The following is a 20,434-nucleotide window of genomic DNA, read 5'->3' on the forward strand; positions in this document are numbered from 1 at the left end:
AGCAGTGTCCTCTCTCACCACTGTTATTCACCTTGGCAATTGAGCCATTAGCCGAGGCTAACGGAACGGCTCCTGAAATAGTGGCACCAAGGGTGGGAATGGGGAAGCATAAGATCACCCCAGACATGATGATGTCCTTTTGTTCTTGGCTAATCTGGCAAAGTCTGTTCCTCAATTGATTCAAACAATTCATTAATTTGTCAGTTTTTCAGGATAATGGATCAACTACACAACACCAGAAGCCGTGCCGGTGGGGGATTAGTGGAGGTGCCTGATCTGAAGGATGGAATTCAGTTCCTGTTTAGATGGTCGTCAAAAGGTGTTTTATATTTGGGAATTTGTATTACCCCATGCCTTCCACCAACTGTATAAAGCTAACTATGCACAATTACTGGAGAAGATAAAACCCCGGATCTGCAGTGGTGGGAGGGATTACCGTTATCATGGTTAGGCTGAATAGCCCAGATTAAAATGAATGTTCTTCCTTGCCTGTTGTACCCTGTGAGAATGCTCCCGTTGCTACCCAAGCGAGTGTTACAGACGCTCAATGGTTGGCTAAGGTCCTTTATTTGGTGTCGCAGGTGCCCCCTAAATAAATTTACTAAATTGCAGCTCCCATGGGGTGAGGGGGGGTGGGAACGTGGACCTTTTAGACTTGAAGAGATATTGAATAAGTGCCCCGTTAGCATATGTGGGTGACTGGGTACAGGGGAATTCGGAGTCGATTTAGCTTGACATTGAAGCCTCGCAGTTGAAATGTCCCCTGGTTAATCTATTATTCATGGGTAAGATGAAATCTGTGATCGAGCAGTGTAAGAGCCCAATCATTTTAAATATGGTGCAAACTTAGAGGATAATGAGGCAAAACGTGAGCAATTGGCTTAAGATCTCACCTTTTACTCCATTGACAGGAGCCCAAGGATTTAAACCTGGGGCAAAGTGCTCTGGCTTTAACTTATGGGAGAATAAAGGAATCTCTTGTTTGGGAGACTTATTTGAGAGGGAGGTGTTGATGCCATTTAACCAACTCAGTCGGAAATATGGATTGTCTAATCTGGATCTTTTCCGGTACTTTCAGATAAGAGATTATACACAGAGGAAGACCATGCTCCTGGCTCAGCCTTACAAGTCAGACATACAGAAAAGAGTGTTCCAGTGCATGGGCGCTATTTCAGTGAGTACTTTATATCATTTACAGAAAGGACATGCCTTCGGAGATGTGGAGAGACACTGTAGGACTTGGAATTGGGAACTCGGAGAGGATATTTCATTGGAAAAATGGGACGGTACATGGGAAAATGTCAAGAAAATCGCAATACAGAGAAACCTCAATTATCCGAATTTCAGATTATCTGAAGAAGATCTCAGGGTTCCAATAGAAACATTACATCAAAGAAGGGTTTCCAATACTGATCGCATCTTTTGTTTACAGTGATTAAAAATGAACTCGTCTTACTGACATGCTGCCGAGACCAGTCCTGGACATTGATGGGAGCCCAGGCACCGTCCCCAAATGACTGATCGCCCGCCCTCTCTCTCTCCCCACACTTTCCCTGGAGTTCTACACAGGGATGTACCATAAACCCCTCTTTCCCCAAATAATCTGTCCAAAACTGTCCTGGGGGCAAAGGTGGAACTTGTCAAAATGTTGCAGTAAAAAGATGTGTGTTTTTGTGTGTGTGTGTGCATGTGTGATCGTGTGTGTGTGTATGTATGTGTGCGCGCTATTTGGAGACTCTCCCCCCGCCAAAGGCAGCAGCAGTCTTTCTGTTGGTGTCCAGTCCGACTGCCCTGGGGGCAGAGGGGGAATACATGTGTTGGGGGGGGCAGGGGGATGGGCAGCCAGGTCACATGGGGGGGGTGCGGACAAGGAAGGGTTGGGGGGATGAATGGGGATGTGGGGCTAGACGGGATAAGGGGTTGGGCAAGGACGGTGTTGGATAGGGTTGCAAAGGTGGCCAGGGGTGTGGTATTGGACAGGGTTAGGGTGCAGAACGTGGGGAGTGGTGGCTCACATGTGGCGTGCTGCTGCCTAGTCACCTGAAAGGGGAGTGGACTTAGCAAGTGTTCACTGTGTCAATCCCATTGAACTGATGGCCATGGTGGGGAGCTTCAGCAATGCTGAAAGTCCCTTACACACAAGTGTGTGTCTGCTCAGAAACAAACCCTGAGACAGAGTGAGGGAGGAAGGCAGGCAGAGCGAGGAAAAAGGAAACTTCAGAAAACTCCAAGCCCCAGAGGAAAGGCATTGAATCAATTAACCGAATAATCAATTTTCCAAACTAAATAGTGCCCACCTATTTCATTCGCATAATCAATGTTCCTCCGTATGTAACAAAGCGCAAGCTGTGCAATTGACGATTTTACACAGGGCTCATATGGTGCCAGAGAGGTGCTAGCTAAGTTCAAGAGACAAGTGTCCCAGGGTGTCCCCAAATGTAAAATTAGTATAATCATTCTTTCTTACTGCTTTTGGTCATGTTGCAAGATCTAGAGATACTGGAGTGCCATAGTAACGGAGCTGAAGGAATTCCTGGGAGTTGAACTCAATGTGGACCTGGTATTTCTTTAATTAGATTAGATTAGATTAGATTAGTTACAGTGTGGAAATAGGCCCTTCAGCCCAACAAGTCCACACTGACCCGCCGAAGCGCAACCCACCCAGACCCATTCTCCTACCGTTACCCCTTCATCTAACACTACAGGCAATTTAGCACGGCCAATTCACCTAACCTGCACATGTTTGGACTGTGGAAGGAAACCGGAGCACCCGGAGGAAACCCATGCAGACACGGGGAGAATGTGCAAACTCCACACAGTCAGTCGCCTGAGGCAGGAATTGAACCTGGGTCTCTGGCACTGTGAGGCAGCAGTGCTAACCACTGTGCCACTGTGCTGACCAATGCCACCATGCCGTCGTCTTCTGGGATTGGCAAATTTGCCCTTCCTGGGACACCTGGGAAGAAACCCTGTAACATTCTTACCCAATGTGCGAGGAAGAACATTTTAATAAATTGGACATTGGAAAAACCCACAGGACTTAGGGAGTGGTGGTGATGGAGGATCTCCACCAAGACTACCTCACAAAATGGAGCAGTTGTTATTCTTTTTTCCCTTTTTAATTTTTTTCCCTTTTTTCTTTACCCCCGCACTACCATCTAACTGCGGTAGTGCTTATTTTTCCCCAGCACCCATGTCGTGTGTGTGCAGGTGTGAGACACAGTAAAAAACAACAGGTATGTAAATCTTTCTTTATATTCCACCACTATAAAGTGGTGGGGATGTGGGGCTAGACAGGATTAGGGGTTGGGCAAGGACGGTGTTGGATAGGGTTGCGAAGGTGGCCGGGGTGTGGTATTGGACAGGGTTAGGGTGCAGAACGTGGGGAGTGGTGGCTCACATGTGGCGTACTGCTGCCTAGTCACCTGAAAGGGGAGTGGACTTAGCAAGGGAAGAAAGGAAACACCCAAATGGCCAGTGACAAGTAATGCTATTCTCATCAAAGACAATGCTGCATGATCAAAAAAAGTGAAGGGGAGAGAAGGGATTAAATAAAAATAGAGTTGGAGGGGGAAATAAAACACTCCACTCCCTGCAGACGGAGCAGTTTTATAGTTTGTGGCAGCCCTTTTCTAAATTATATTGATGCAGACTTATTGGCAATATTAATTAGCACTGTGATACAGCTGTGGGAAATTAGTTTGGGGTCCTGGGAGGGGGAAGCTGGGGTAAAAAGGAATACTGATACAATGACTCTTGTTCCCATGGTTGGGAGCTTCAGTGGAGGCGTGATGAGTGAAATAGAATAAAATAATATGATATAATTTAATTGAGTTAATTTGAATTCAGCTTAATTTAATTTGATTGTAGTTAGGTTTAAGTATATATATTTGTTCTGGTAGAATAGTAGGTAGTTGATGAATAATAATAATGTGATATACCTCTATCTTTTAGTATTTTGGGTTTTTTTTATGTTTAGGTGCTTTGTAAAAGATTTGAAACAGTTTTAATAAAAATACTTATTAAAAAATAGTCCTTAACTTTGGCGAGTCTACTACTGTTACAGGCAGGACATTTCATGCCCCTACTACTCTGAGTGAAGGAACTTACCCCTAATATTTGTCCTAAATCTATCATCCCCCAATGTAAAGCGATGTCCCCTCGTGTTAGCCTTCTTGATCCAAGGATAAATGCTCTCACTGTCCACCCCATCTAACCCCCTGATTATCTTTTACTCGAGTCGCCTCTCAATCTTCTCACCAATAAAAACTGCCTCAGTTCCCTCAGCCTTTCCTCAGAAGAACTCTCTTCCATACCAGGCAACATCCTAGTAAATCTCCTTTGAACCCTTTCCAAAGCTTCCACGTCCTCCCTATAGTTCGGTGACCAGAACTCCAGGTGCGGCCTTACCAGTGTCTTATACAGCTGAAGCATGACCTTGTGGCTCTGAAACTCAAGCCCCCTACCGATAAACGCCAACACACCATATGCTTTCTTAACAACCCTATGAACCTGGGTGGCAACTTTCAAGACTTTATGCACCTGGACACAGATCTCTCTGTTCATCTAATCTGCCAAGAGTTTTACCATTAGCCCAATAAACTGCATTCCTGTTATGTCTTCCGAAGTGAACGACCTCTCACTTTTCTGCATTAAACTCCATTTGCCACTTCTCAGCCCAGTTCTGCATCTTATTTATGTCCCTCTGTAACCCACAACAATCCTTCGGCACTTTCCACAACTCTGCCTTAGATGGGATTGAGGTTGACAAAGAGAAGGTTTTAGCATTTTCGAATCTCAATCCCAACTCTGTCATCCGCAAATTTACTAACCCTTGACAAATTGACAAACAGCAGTTGCCCCAAAACAGAGCCTTGCGGCATACCGCTGGTAACCGAGCTCCAACATAAACATTTCCCATCAACCACCACCCTCTGTCTTCTTTCATCTAGGCAGTTTCTGATCCAAACCACTAAATCACCTTCAATCCCTAAACTCTGTATTTTGTGCAATAGCTAACCGTGTGGAACCTTATCAAATGCATTTCTGAAATCCACATACACCACATCAACCGCCTTACCTTAATCCACCTATTTTGTCACCTTCCCAAAGAACTCAATCAGGTTAGTGAGGCATGACCTACCCTTCACAAAACTGTGTTGACTATCCCTAATCAAATTATTCCTTTCCAGATGATTACAAATGCTATCTCTGATAACCTTTTCCAACACCTTACCCACAACCGAAGTAAGGCTCACTGGCCTATAATTATCAGGGTTGTCCCAATTTTGTTCTTAAACAAGGGAACAACATTTGCTATGCTCCAGTCTTCAGACTTGCTGGGCCAAATGGCCTGCTTCCACACTGGAAGGGTTCTATGGATTCTTGTTGACCTGTCTCGCAGCTCTGTCCTTTAGGACCTGACCAGCTCAATCAGTTGTGCTGCTGCTGAGCCACTTTTGGTGGTGGACATTGAAATCCCCACCTTGAGTAAATGTTTCCACCAAAGTGCTTAGTCCAAGTGTTGTTCAACATGGAGGGACGAAAGTATATGGTAATCAGCAGGAAGCTTTCATGTTTAAGCTGATCCCATGAAACTTCATGGAGTCTGGAGACATTGTTGAGTCAGGCACTGCTCCATGCTGAACAAAATGTCCATCCACGCAAACCTTATTTCCCTGCACTTGGCCCATATCTTTCTAATCCTTTCCTATCCATGTATTTGTCCAAATGCATTTTAAATGTTGCTAACGTACCTGCCTCAACCACTTCCACTGGCAGCTCATTCCACATATGTACCACCCGCTGTGTAAAGAAAATTGCCCCTCAGGTTCCCTTTTATTCATTCCCTTTTAACCTTAAACTGATGTCCTCTTGTCTTCAATTCTGCAACTCTGGGGAAAAGACTGAGTGCATTCACTCTATCCATGCCTCTCGTGATCTTTTGCACCTCTATAAAGTCTACCCTCAGTCCCCTATGTTCGAAAGAAAAAGTCCTAACTTGGTCAATCTCTCCCTATAACTCATACCATTGAGTCCAGGCAACATCCTTGTAAATTTCTTCTGCGCTCTTTCCAGTTTAATAACATCCTTCCAATACTAAGGTGATCAAAACTGAACACACTACTACAAGTGCGGCCTCACTTACATCCTGTATAACTGCAACATAATTTCCCAACTTCTGTACTCAATACCCTGACTGATAAAGTCAGGGGTGGCACGGTGACTCAGTGGTTAGCATTGCTGCCTCACGGCATCAGGGAGCCAGGTTTGATTTGAATGTGTGGAGTTTGCACATTCTCCCAAGGTCTGCGTGGGTTTTCTCCGGGTGCTCCAATTTCCTCCCACAATCCAACAAGATGTGCAGATTAGGTGAATTGACCATGCTAAATTGCCCATAGTGTAGGCTATTAGTCAGGGGTACATATAGGGTAGAGGAATAGGTCTGGATGGGTTACTTTTCGGATGGTTGGTGTGGACTTATAGAGTCATAGAGACGTACAGCATGAAAACAGACACTTCGGTTCAACCTGTCCGTGCCGACCAGATATCCCAACCCAATCTAGTTCCACCTGCCAGCACCCGGCCCTTTCCCTCCAAACCCTTTTTATTCATATACCCATCCTATTCATATACCCATCCAAATGCTTCTTAAATGTTGCAATTGTACCAGCCTCCACTATATCCTCTGGCAGCTCATTCCATACACGTACTACCCTCTGCGTGAAAACGTTGCCCCTGAGGTCTCTTTTATATCTTTCCCCTCTCGCCCTAAACCTATGCCCTCAAGTTCTGGACTCCATGACCCCAGAGAAAAGACTTTGTTTATCCATGCCCCTCATAATTTTGTAAACCTCTATAAGGTCACCCCTCAGCCTCCAACGCTCCAGGAAAACAGCCCCAGCCTGTTCAACCTCTCCTTATAGCTCAAATCCTCCAATCCTGGCAACGTCCTTGTAAATCTTTTCTGAACTCTTTCAAGTTTCACAACATCTTTCCGATAGGAAGGAGACCAGAATTGCATGCAACTAACCAATGTCCTGTACAGTCGCAACATGACCTCCCAACTCCTGTACTCAATACTCTCACCAATAAAGGAAAGCATACCAAATGCCGCCTTCACTATCCTATCCACCTGCGACTCCACTTTCAAGGAGCTATGAACCTGCACTCCAACGTCTCTTTGTTCAGCAACACTCCCTAGGGCCTTACTATTAAGTGTATAAATCCTGCTAAGATTTGCTTTCCCAAAATGCAGCACCTCACATTTATCTGAATTAAACTCAATCTGCCACTTCTCAGCCCATTGGCCCATCTGGTCCAATCTGTTGTAATCTGAGGTAACCCTCTTTGCTGTCCACTACACCTCCAATTTTGGTGTCATCTTCAAACTTACTAACTGTACCTCTTATGCTCGCATCCAAATCATTTATGTAAATGACAAACCGATCCTTGTGGCACTCTACTAGTCACAGGCCTCCAGTCTGAAAAACACCACCACTACCCTCTGTCTTCTACCTTTGAGGCAATTCTGTATCCAAATGGCTAGTTCTCCCTGTATTCCATGAGATCTAACCTTGCAAATCAGTCTCCCATGGGGAACCTTGTTGAAAGCCTTCCTGAGGTCCATATAGATCACATCTACTGCTCTGCCCTCATCAATCTTCTTTGTTACTTCTTCAAAAAACTCAATCAAGTTTGTGAGTCATGATTTCACACGCACAAGGCCTGTTTCCACACTGTAGGGATTCTAATTCTAATTCATAAAGGTCAGTGTGTCAAAAACCTTCTTCACTGCCCTGTCTAGACACTCCAACCTCAGACCTCACAGAAATGACGGCTATGGAATCGGGGTGGAGATTTTGGCAGATGTCTACCAAGTCAAAAGTCTTAACTAGGTCCACGAACCTCCCCACTGATGATGAGCTCTTTTGATTACCACCATAGTCCCTCCTCTTCCGGGTGCAATTGAGATCTCCCCAGGCAAGAATGAATTTTCCTTTACCGATGGAGCTGAGAAGAGCAGATACTTCCTCAAAGAAGCATGTCTGCTTCAGCATGAACAGAGGAAATGGTAAAAGAGGGTGGTGTGGCACTTTTGGTCAAGGACAGTATTACAGTTGCAGAAACGACATTTCAGATCTCGTCTACTGAGGTAGTATGGCTGAGATGAGAAACTGGAAAGGAAAGGTTACCCTGTTGGGAGTTTTCTATAGGCCTCCAAATAGTTCCAGAGATGTAGAGGCTGGATAGTAAATATGATCCTCGATAGGAGCAAGAGAGAGACATGGTAGTTGTTATGGGGGCCTTTAACTTTCCAAATATTGACTGGGAATACTATAATTCACTTGGGTCAGTTTTTGTTCAATGTGTGCAGGAGGGTTTCCTGACGCAGTATGTAGACAAACCAACAAGGGACGAGGTCACATTAGATTTGGTACTGGGTAATGAACCTCGCCAGGTGTTAGATTTGGAGGTAGGTGAGCACTTTGGTGATCATGATTTGGAGGAGCCAGTGTGGAATTGGGGTGTACAAAGTTAAAAATCACACAACACAAGGTTATAGAACAACAGATTTATTCGGAAGCACTAGCTTTTTGAGTGCTGCTCCTTCATCAGGTGGTTGTGGAGTATAAAATCATAAGACACAGAATTTATAACAAAAGTTTACAGTGTGATGTAACTGAAATTATATATTGAAAAAAACCTGCATTGTTTGTTATGTCTCTCATCTTTTAGAATGAACATGTTGGTTTCAGTTCCTTCATATGTAAATCGCAGAACCTTTTTTAAAATTATTCTCAAGTGAACTTTAACCAATTGGTGTCATATCGGCCCAGATAATGCATTGAAGGTGTGAGGTGCCCTGTGTGAGACTGTGTTACAATGTTCAGACTGATTCTAATCTGAAAAACAGATTTACAGAATCTTAATTGGGTTCATGCAAGTTTTGAGCAAAATAAAATGTAACTCTGCAAGTACAAATGTACACCCCAATCCCACACTGACTCTTCCAAATCATGATCACCAAAGAGCTCACCTACTGCCAAATCCAACACCTGGCAAGGTTCATTACCCAGTACCAAATCTAATGTGGCCTCAGTCCTTGTTGGTTTGTCACAAGGTCGAGATGAATTCACCCCACAAAACTTTTATACGTATGTGTGTGTGTGTGTGCATGTGGCTATGTGTATGTGGGGGCAGGGGAGTGGTTATGAGTGTCTGTGAGAGAGTATGAGTATGTGTGCAAATGTGAGTGTAAAGGGGTATACATCTGTGTTGTGGAAATTAAATTGACTTGACTCAACTGTTAGCAAGAACAAAGAAAGCAGCTTTATTTAAATTCTGCAAAATTGACCCAGTACATTCAGCTAGATGCCTCAATGTAACAGCATTGTTCAGATACTTGCCTTATACTGTTTCTTATGCTCTCAAGGGCAAGGACTGAGAAAATTCAAGTTATTATGTCCAAGACCAGGGGATGAGAGAATAACAGTTCTTCAGCTTTCGCTGAGTTCGACAGTCGCAAGGCCGAGTTGAATGTTTACAAAATTCAGACAGAGACAAGCTGGCTGCAAACCTCAAAGTATTTTTTACAAAGCTCAGCACAGCATTAAATTTTAGAATGGCATTCTCTTTCAAACTTCACAGTTAATGTAAAATTTCTTAATTTTCCATTACATTTCCCCCTTTTTGTCATTTTACAACAAGGACAACAACCAAATAAAACAGCCAGATTTTAAAAGAAATACAGAGCCTGATAACTAAAAATCAGTGATCTTAATCCGTGATCTGTGTTGTAAGGAGCACTTGAAATGGTCCCAGCCACCTCTGCCTTCCAGTTTTTCCTCCTGAAGTCTTTCACCAGTATCCAGTCTCCAGGTTCTAGATCATGCAGCTTCCCTTCTGCTGCTTGGGGTAGTGCTGCTTTCACTTGATTCCGTATTTCAGACAAAAGAGTTTCATACAGTAACACAACATCTCATAACAGTGGCCTGTTATCTGACTTACCTTAGGTCTTGGGTCAATTCCTGTTTTGGGCGGCCTACTGAACAACATCTCAAACGGGCTCCGATTAGCTCTTCCTCTCCTCTTAGATCTCATATACATTAGCACAATCAGAAGTGCCTTTGTCTATGTCACCTCTAGTTCCACACAATATTTTGTCAATTTTTTTTAAGGTACCATTCTCTCTTTCCACTGCCCCACCGCTCACTGCGTGGTAGGCACAGTGTTGTCTCATGTTTATTCCTAAATAATCACTGATCTGCTGTAAGGCATTATTGACATTGTCACTACTAAGCCTTTCAGGGATGCCCCATCTCGGAATTATCTCAGTTAGCAAAGCTTTGGCTACTGCACTGGCATCCTGTTTTGACATGGGGAACACTTCCACCCATTTGGAAAACATATCAACTATTACCAGACAATACCTTTTCCTTTTGCTGGGTGTTAGTTCAATAAAATCAATTAAATGTTCAAAGGGCTTTGGGGTTGGGGGTGTGCTGCCTGACTCATCTGTATTCCCCTGCCCACATTATTAGTGGCATCATTCACAATATGCCTGGGAGCAATGAGTAAATCCCTTAGTGTACCAGTGTGCTGAAATACTGTCATACATCTTCCCCCCCCACTTTTGACACATGGTCCTTGCCATGTGTTAGCTTGGCATAGAATGGAAATAATGATCGTGGTAGACAGGGTTTACCATTGGGCCACACCATACTCCTTCCCTCACTGAATCCTGCTTTCGTCCACTCACGCTTTTCTTCCAGTGTGGCCTGTGACTGTAACTCCCATACATCTGCTGTTGGGGTACAAATTTTTGTCATACACGTCAATCTACTCACTTGGTGGCTGCTGTTCTTGCTGCTGAATCTGCCCTTGCATTGCATTGAGAAACAAAATCATTTTTTTGTGTGGGCTTCACGTTTACACACAGTGATTGATTTAGACAACAGGACCACTTCTAAGAGGTCAGAAATCAGGCCACAGTGTGTGATGGGCTTTCTGATGGAGGTCAAGAAGTCCCTGTGTTTCCACAGGGTTCCAAAGTCACGTACAACCCCGAATGCATATCTGCTATCAGTGTAAATATTCACTATCTTTCCCTCAGCCAATTTACAGGCCTCAGTCGAGGCGATCAGCTCTGCTGAGGAGGGAGTGATCCCGCTTTGACTACCTCATGGGTAGTCACTACAGCATAAACAAAACAGTTCTGGCCTGTCTCTCTGCTCCTGAATGCTGACTCATCCACAAAAAACTCCATATCCGGATTCTGAAGTGGTGAATCCTGCAAATCCGTCTGGGGCTGCAAATTTCATTAGTTACAGCGACACAATCATATGGGTCTCCATCTCCTTCTGTGAGGAGAAGGCTAGCAGGGTTAAGGACGTTACATCGCTTTATATTAGGCATCTACAATAACACAGTATTGTATCTCAACCAACGTGCTGCTGCCATGTGTGCTGTCTTTTGCTCAGGAAGCAGTAAGGATATTGCAGAAGCGCTGATCCCGGGGTTAAGACAAGAATCTCCAGACTCCTGTGTAGAGCCTCATTATATATGGTAGGGGACTCACAGTAACCTTGACAAAGTCACGTGAATGCATATGATTTCCCTTTAAATGAAAAAGCGAACCAGAATTGACAATAGTCAATAGACAATAGACAATAGACAATAGATGCAGGAGTAGGCCATTCAGCCCTTCGAGCCTGCACCGCCATTCAATATGATCATGGCTGATCATTCCTAATCAGTATCCTGTTCCAGCCTTATCTCCATAACCCTTGACTCCACTATCTTTAAGAGCTCTATCCAATTCTTTCTTAAATGAATCCAGAGACTGGGCCTCCACTGCCCTCTGGGGCAGAGCATTCCACACAGCCACCACTCTCTGGGTGAAGTAGTTTCTCCTCATCTCTGTCCTAAATGGTCTACCCCGTATTTTTAAGTTGTGTCCTCGAGTTCGGCACTCCCCCATTAGCGGAAATATGTTTCCTCCCGCCAGAGTGTCCAATCCTTTCATAATCCTATACGTTTCAATCAGGTCCCCTCTCAGTCTTCTAAACTCAAGGGTATACAAGCCCAGTCGCTTCAGTCTTTCCGTGTAAGGCAATCCTGCCATTCCAGGAATTGACCTCGTGAACCTACGCTGCACTCCCTCAATAGCCAGAATGTCTTTCCTCAAATTTGGAGACCAGAACTGTACACAGTACTCCAGGTGTGGTCTCCCCAGGGCCCTGTACAGCTGCAGAAGCACCTCTTTGCTTCTATACTCAATTCCTCTTGTTATGAAGGCCAGCATGCTATTAGCCTTCTTCACGACCTGCTGTACCTGCATGCTTGCCTTCATTGACTGGTGGACAAGAACACCCAGATCTCTCTGAACAGCCCCTTTACCTAAATTGATACCATTGAGGTAGTAATCTGCCTTCCTGTTCTTGCCACCAAAGTGGATAACCAGACATTTATCCACATTAAACTGCATCTGCCATGCATCTGCCCACTCACCTAACTTGTCCAGGTCACCCTGTAATCTCCTAACATCCTCATCACATTTCACCCTACCACCCAGCTTTGTATCATCAGCAAATTTGCTAATGTTATTGCTGATACCATCTTCTATATCATTAACATATATTGTAAAAAGCTGCGGTCCCAGCACGTATCCCTGCGGTACCCCACTGGTCACTGCCTGCCATTCCGAAATGAAGCCGTTAATCACTACCCTTTGTTTCCTATTAGCCAACCAATTCTCTATCCAATCTAGTACTTTGCCCCCAATACCGTGCACCCTAATTTTACTCACTAACCTCTTGTGTGGGACTTTATCAAAAGCTTTCTGAAAGTCCAGGTACACTACATCCACTGGATCTCCCTCATCCATCTTCCGAGTTACATCCTCAAAAAATTCAAGAAGATTAGTCAAGCATGATTTCCCCTTCATAAATCCATGCTGACTCTGTCCTATCCTGTTACTATTATCCAAATGTGCCGTAATTTCATCCTTTATAATAGACTCCAGCATCTTTCCCACCACTGAGGTCAGACTAACTGGTCTATAATTTCCTGCTTTCTCCCGCCCACCCTTCTTAAAAAGTGACACAACATTAGCTGCCCTCCAATCCTCAGGAACCAACCCCGATTCTATTGAACTCTGGAAAATAATCACCAGCGCATCCACGATTTCCCGAGCCACCACCTTCAGTACCCTGGGATGCAGGCCATCAGGTCCCGGAGACTTATCAACCTTCAGACCTAACAGTCTCTCCAACACCAAATCCTGGCAAATATAAATTCCCTTAAGTTCAGGTCCTTCAGCCACTGTTACCTCAGGGAGATTGCTTGTGTCTTCCCCAGTGAACACCGATCTGAAGTATCCATTTAATTCCTCTGCCATTTCTTTGTTCCCAGTAATATATTCCCCTGTTTCTGTCTTCAAGGGCCCAATTTTTGTCCAAACCATTTTTTTGCCTTGGACATACCTAAAAAAGCTTTTACTATCCTCCTTTATATTCTTGGCCAGTTTACCTTCGTACCTCATTTTTTCTCTGCGTATTTCCTTCTTACTAATCCTCTGTTGTTCTTTAAAAGCTTTCCAGTCCTCAGTTTTCCCACTTATCTTCGCTAAGTTATACTTTTTCTCTTTTAACTTTATATGTTTCTTTACTTCCCTCGTCAGCCACGGCCGCCCATGTCTCCTCCTGGGATCTTTCTTCCTTTTAGGAATGAACTGATCCTGCAACTTCTGCATTATACACAGAAATATCCGCCATTGTTCCTCCACGGTCTTCCCTGTTCAGGTATTGCACCATTGAACTTTGGCCAGTTGCTCCCTCATAGCTCCATATTTCCCTTTATTCAACTGAAATATTGTCACTTCCGATTGTACCCGCTCCCTCTCAAATTGCAGATTGAAGCTTATTGTATTATGGTCACTACTTCCCAATGGCTCCTTCACTTCGAGGTCACTGACCAATTCTGGTTCGTTACACAATACCAGATCCAGAATCGCCTTATCCCTGGTCGGCTCCAGCACCAACTGCTCTAAAAATCCATCTCTGAGGCACTCCACAAAGTCTCTTTCTTGAGGCCCGATACCATCCTGATTCTCCCAGTCTACCTGCATGTTAAAATCCCCCATAACAACTGTAGTAACATCTTTGCGACAAGCCAATTTCAGCTCCTGATTCAACTTACATCCGACATCCAGACTACTGTTTGGGGGCCTGTAGATGACTCCCATGAGGGTCTTTTTACCCTTAGTGTTTCGAAGCTCTATCCACACTGACTCTACATCCCCTGACTCTAGGTCCGCCCGCGCAAGGGACTGAATATCCTCCCTTACCAACAAGGCCACCCCACCCCCTCTGCCCGTCAGTCTGTCCTTACGATAGCACGTGTAGCTTTGAATATTCATTTCCCAGGCCCTGTCCCCATGAAGCCACATCTCAGTTATCCCCACAATATCGTATCTGCCAATTTCCAAAAGAGCCTCAAGCTCATCCACCTTGTGTCTAATGCTTCGTGCATTCATATATAGAATTTTTAATTTGTTACTGCTCTCACCCTTCCCCTCAACCCTTATTTCACTCAACTTTACAGCATGATGCCTTTTCCAGTTTTCTGCCTCCTTGATTCAGTTGTCTTTCTTGACTTCTCTTGTTCTAACTACCCCTTCAATTTCCTTTTTAAACATCCAACTTGTCCCATCCCCCCCGCTACTTAGTTTAAATGTAGCGGTGTTGCAGCAGAAAACCTGCCTGCCAGAATGCTGATCCCTGATCTATTAAGGTGCAAGCCGTCTCTCTTGTAGAATTTATGGTTACCATAAAATATACCCCAGTGATCCAAGAACTTGAAACCTTGCTTCCTGCACCAGTTCCCCAACCACACGTTCAAGTCCATTATCTCCTGGTTTCTGGCCACACTAGCCCAAGGAACTGGAAGCAAACTGGAGATAACCACCTGCTTTTTAGCCTTCTTCCTAGTTCTCCAAAGTCTCGCTGTAGTATGTTCCTCCTCTTCTTCCCGACATCATTTGTGCCGACGTGTACCACCACCTCGGGCTCTTCACCCTCGTCCTTGAGGATGTCCTGCACTCTGTCCGCGATGTCTTTCACTCTAGCACCAGGAAGGCAACACACCATCCTTAAATCCTGTCTGCTGCCACAAAAACCCCGGTCAGTTCCTCTCACAATGGAGTCCCCTATTACCACGGCTCTGTGCGATGTCCGACTCTTCCGCTCTGCTTCTGCGGCAACTTTTGATTGACAAACATGGCCGCCTTGCGAACTAGCAGTGTCATCAGACTCTACTGTTTCCAAAAGCTTCAACTTGTTCCTGACAGGTACTTCTCCCGGCGTCTCTTGCACCTGTCTCCTCTCTGCCTTCCTCATCGTCTGCACTCTTCTGCTCTCTTCTGGCATGATTGGTGTAATAACATCACTGAAGGTCTTGTCCAGAAAGATCTCGTTCTCTCGGATGAGCCTAAAGTCTTCGAGTTCTTTCGTCAGTGCTGCAATATGCTCGGTCAATTGCTGAATGTGTGCACACTTTCCACACATGTACGAGCCAGACACACCAGAGTCGTTGACCTGCCACATCAAACACGTAGCGCACTGAACCAGCTGAGCAGTCATGTCTTCACCCTCTTCAACTGTGGCGTAATCTCTTTACTCAACCTCCTTATCAAGATTCCTGAGCTGAAGCCTCACTCTTCGATCTAAACTTCCTTAGACCCTCTTTCTATGGCAAGTCTGTGGACTCTTAATTAAGGTTAGAGGAGGAGGGAGGGAGGGAGACCCTACTTTGTAGGACCTGGGGTTTAGAACACACCCACTCTAATAACTATCTGGGTGCACCGGTACACTAAAGAAGGCATTTGCTAAATCCACAACAGAGAACCATTTACTGTCTGGTGGAATTTGAGCTAATATAGTATAGGGGTTAGGAACATTTAGGGTGCACGGGACAACAGCCTTATTGACTGCCTGCAGGTCTTGAACAAGCCTCTATTCTGCCGGTTCACCTGGAATGTTTGCTTTTTTGACCGGAAAAATGGGGCTTCTCACCGGTGAATTTTCACAGGGGATTACCACTCCAGCCTTTAGGAGGAATTCAAAGACTGGAGTAATTCCTTCTATATTCTCGGCTTTTAACAGGTATTATGCTCTGCAAGGATGCTGTAAATCTCTCTCGTAGCATGACCCCGATGCACCCATTTAGTTCAGGAACCTTTCACTCACCTTTATTTGCGTCGATTGTCTAAACTGGCTTAATTTAAGAACTGAGTATGTTGCCTCTGTATCTACCAAAAAGGTAACTGATGTACCTTCCACATTTAACATAGAGGTAGGCATTGACTTATACACATCATTGTGATATTGAACATACTGTCCACACTTTGCAATCTCAGTGCTCTATTTAGAGGTGGGACATGTCTCCGTGCCCGTAAGGTTAGTAGAAGAGATTAGCATCAGCGAGTCTGTGTTGCTAAGCATAAAGGAAAGAGGCTTACCTGTACCTTGTGGGCTGCCCACCTCCACCTCAGCCTTCCCCTGTCAGTCACCCTGCTGTCCAGCCTCCAGGGCCAATTGAGGGCTGTCTGTGTGGGCACTGACTCACCCAGTGGTCCATTGCTCCGCAAACAAAGCACCCGCCAGATCTACCTCTGCCAGCACCTCTTCCTCTCTCTTTTTCTGCAGCACCTCCCTCTAACGGCTGGGTGACCATCTGCATCAGAGTAAGCTGAGCTTTATGTGCTTGCTAATCCATCTTTAATTTCCTCTTGGGTAAGCAATTTTTCAGCATGAATCACGTTGTTCTATCAAATTCAGCTTTCCCCTGTCCCAGGTAATACTTGTGTCTTTTACCTTTTTCACTATTTCATCCTTCATTCCATTGATGAAGCTGTTCCTCAGGTGTGCCTCATACGCCGTGATCTCTGCCGCCGTTCTGTCGTCGGGTGGTCTCAGTCCACTATGGGTGCGTAAGGTACTGGGACACTGTCTCACCTTCCCATTGTTTACACATTGCTATTTTGGTCATGTCCATTCACACTGGGAATGCCTCCCTACGGGCGGTTGCCAGCGCTGCAACAAAAGTATTGAAGTCTCTGTTCTCTTCCACTTGCAGGTCAGTTGATCTGATATGGACGTTTACGGCTGGCCATTTATACTTGATTTTGGTGACATCGGCACCTAGTTTTTGTCCCAGAAGACGTCTCATCTCATGTGACGTGGGATGGAACTCAGTACAGAACTTTGTCACTTCTTTGGTGAACTTGTTACTTTCAACCTCGTGTGGATCAGGCAACTGCCCATAGCCACTTTCCAAATCCTTCATGGTTCATGGCCGGTGGACCAACACCAATCTTCTGGACCTACAACTTCAACCATTGGGGCTTGCAGAACTACCTGGTTAGATGATCGTATGCCAGTACCCTAACTGTCTGACTCATCATCCATCGGGGGGTGATCGCGAACAGGCCCTGGATGCTTTTCCGTCTTGGAGTGGCCGTCCTTCTTTTGGGCTTCTTGCTTCAATTGGTTGCGAGTATGGCGGGCTATCAGTGATTCAGCAGACCCTGAGGTGGCCGCCAGTGACGTGGAACCTTCGCCAGGCGGATCTTGTAGGGGGGCTGTAGGTCTCGGAGGGCAGTCATCAAGGTCAGGATCTGAAACAGACTTAAGAGACTGTACAGCTTCGTTAGGTTGTTCTCCGCATGCATCTGCATGTGCGCTGGTGTTTGTACGTGTATTTGATCTATCCCTTACTTGAGATTTCCTTTCTCTGATATCAGCCTCAGCCTTCCACATACTATAAGCACTCCAATTCATACCTTCTATTTTTCCCTTCCTTTTCTCCTTCTCTCTCTCCTCCAACCTCGACCTCAATATTTCTAACTGTCTTTTACTAAAACTTCCTCCCACCGGAAAACCACATTCCTTGATCCACAATTCTAACTACTTAACAGACTCTGGGCTGTAATTATTTAGTATGTATTGTATTTTTGGTTGGCCATTCCAAGTCCTGTGTGGACTCTCCTTTTGTTTGCTCTTGCCAGAGCCCATTTTTCGTGTAACTGGAAAAGTGTTCAGCTCTCTTTCTCTCTCGCGGTACCATTATCTTTTCCCTTTGACTTGCTTTCTTACCTCTGGAGGTCCCCTCTCGCATTGGGTGGGTCCGCCTCAATGCCTTGGTTTCCGTAAACCAAGAAACCACGTATTCAGTACGTCTTTGGTGAGTCCAACTCGGCCAGTGGTGGATCCAAGTCTAAAACCACCCTTAAACTTGCTGTCTCCTAAACACTCTAGAGACGGCAATTCCCTTCCCTTGGGTTTTGCTCTAATACCATGCGAAAGTTCACTGAACCCTTTACCTGCTGTATTTATTCTCTTAGAATGAGTCTCTATGTGGCATTACTTAAGCCACATCTCTTACCCCGATCTTATTCAATTCGAGCCCCGACGCTAGGGCAATCTACAGATTCCCAGTCCTTATGCAAAAGGGCCAATTCAGCGCTCAAGATGAAGTGAAAGTCCTTCAAGGTGCTGGTGCCTACGCCTCCTGGGACTCTTCAGAATCCCACCCAGTCGCAGGGTCCCAGGATGAACCCCCAAGTTTACTGTCATGGAAATTAAATCGATTTGACTCAACTGTTAGCAAGTGCAAAGAAAGGAGCTTTATTTAAATTCTGCAGAACTGACCCAGTACATTCAGCTAGATGCCTCAATGTAAGGGGTACCTTAGCAGTGTTCAGATACTCTCTTTATACTGTTTCTTATCATGCTCTCAAGGGCAAAGACTGGGAAAACTCAAGTAGTTATTCTCTCATCCCCTGGTCTTGGACATAACAGTTCTTCAGGTTTCGCTGACTTTGACTGTTGCAAGGTTGAGTTGAATGTTTACAAAATTCAAACAGGGATAAGTTGGCTGCAAACCTCATCAAACTATTTATAAAGCTCAGCACAGCATTAAATTTAGAAAGGCATTCTCTTTCAAATTTCACAGTAAACGTAAAATTTCTTAATTTTCCATTACAGTTTTTGAGAGGGTGTGTGTGAATGTGGGAATGTATATGTGAGCATATGAGACAGAGCTTGTATATGAGAGACGGTCTGCATGAGTGTATTGGTCTGTAGGAGTGAGTGTGTCGGTGTGTAGGAGTGTGTGTGTCCAGAAGTGTTTGTGTGTCTGTGTGTGTGTGTGTGTGTGTGGGGAGCAGTGGGGTCATGTGTAGTGTGACATGAACCCCACTTCTTGCCTTTAAACAATCACCAAACCTCAAACAGATCATTGTTTGTCACAAACTGCCCAGCTTTCAGGACAACACCATACAACCGTGTAACACTAGACATTGCAAGATGTGTCAGTATGTCGACATGGATACCACCTTTACATGTGGAGACACCTCCAACCGTGTATGTGGCAGGTACTCATGTGACTCAGCCAACATTGTCTATATCATACACTGCAGGCAAGGATACCCTGAGGCATGGTACATTGGCAAGACTGAGCAGAGGCAACAGAAACAGATGAATAGACACCACACAACAATCAACAGACAGGAGTGTTCCCTCCCATATGGAGAACACTTCAGCGGTATGGTACATTCGACCTCTGACCTTCAGATGACCGTCCTCCAAGGTGGACTTCGGAACAGCAACAATGCAAAAGTGAAGGAGCAGCGCTCCAAAAGCTAGTGCTTCCAAAAAGACCTGTTGGACTATAACCTGGTGTTGTGTAACTTTTAACTTTGTACACTTTGGTGATAGAGACCACAATTTGGTTATGTTTACTTTAGTGATGGAAAGGCATAGGTATAAACCGCACGGCAAAAGTTATACCTGGGGGAAAGGCAATTATGATGAGATTAGGCCAAATTTAGGATACATAGGATGGGGAAGGAAACTGCAGGGGATGGGCACAGTTATTCAAGGACGAGCTACTGCGTGTCCTTGATAAGTACGTACCTGTCAGGCAGGGAGGAAGTTGTCGAGCATTGGATCCATGGTTTACTAAGGAGGTTGAATTTCTTGTCAAGAGGAAGAAGAAAGCTTAAGTTAGGATGAGATGTGATGGGTCAGTTAGGGCACTTGAGAGTTACAAGTTAGCCAGGAAACACCTAAAGAGACAGCTTAGAAGAGCCAGGAGGGGTCATGAGAAGTCATTGGCAGATAGGATCAAGGAAAATGCTAAGGCTTTCTATGGGTATATCAGGAATAAAAAAATGACTAGAGTATAATTAGGGCTAATCAAGCATTGTAATGGGAAGCTGTGCATGGAGTCAGGGAAGATAGGGAAAGCATGAAATGAATACTTTTCATCAGTATTCACACTAGAAAAAGACAGTGGTCAAAGAGAATACTGAGATACAGGCTACTGGACTAGATGGGATTGAGGTGCATAAGGAGGAGGTGTTAGCAAT

General features: G+C 44.8%; 1 long non-coding RNA gene across 1 annotated transcript; it reads left to right on the top strand.

Moving 5' to 3' along the window:
- The first annotated feature begins 210 nt into the window (after positions 1-210).
- Positions 211-19,624, top strand: LOC140464762 (uncharacterized). Its single transcript, XR_011954977.1, has 3 exons — positions 211-319; positions 1,079-1,174; positions 19,484-19,624. It is a non-coding gene; the product is annotated as an uncharacterized lncRNA (long non-coding RNA).
- Positions 19,625-20,434: the final 810 nt, after the last annotated feature.

Source organism: Chiloscyllium punctatum, chromosome 40 (assembly GCF_047496795.1).
Source record: "Chiloscyllium punctatum isolate Juve2018m chromosome 40, sChiPun1.3, whole genome shotgun sequence".
NCBI classification, from domain to species: Eukaryota; Metazoa; Chordata; class Chondrichthyes; order Orectolobiformes; family Hemiscylliidae; genus Chiloscyllium; species Chiloscyllium punctatum.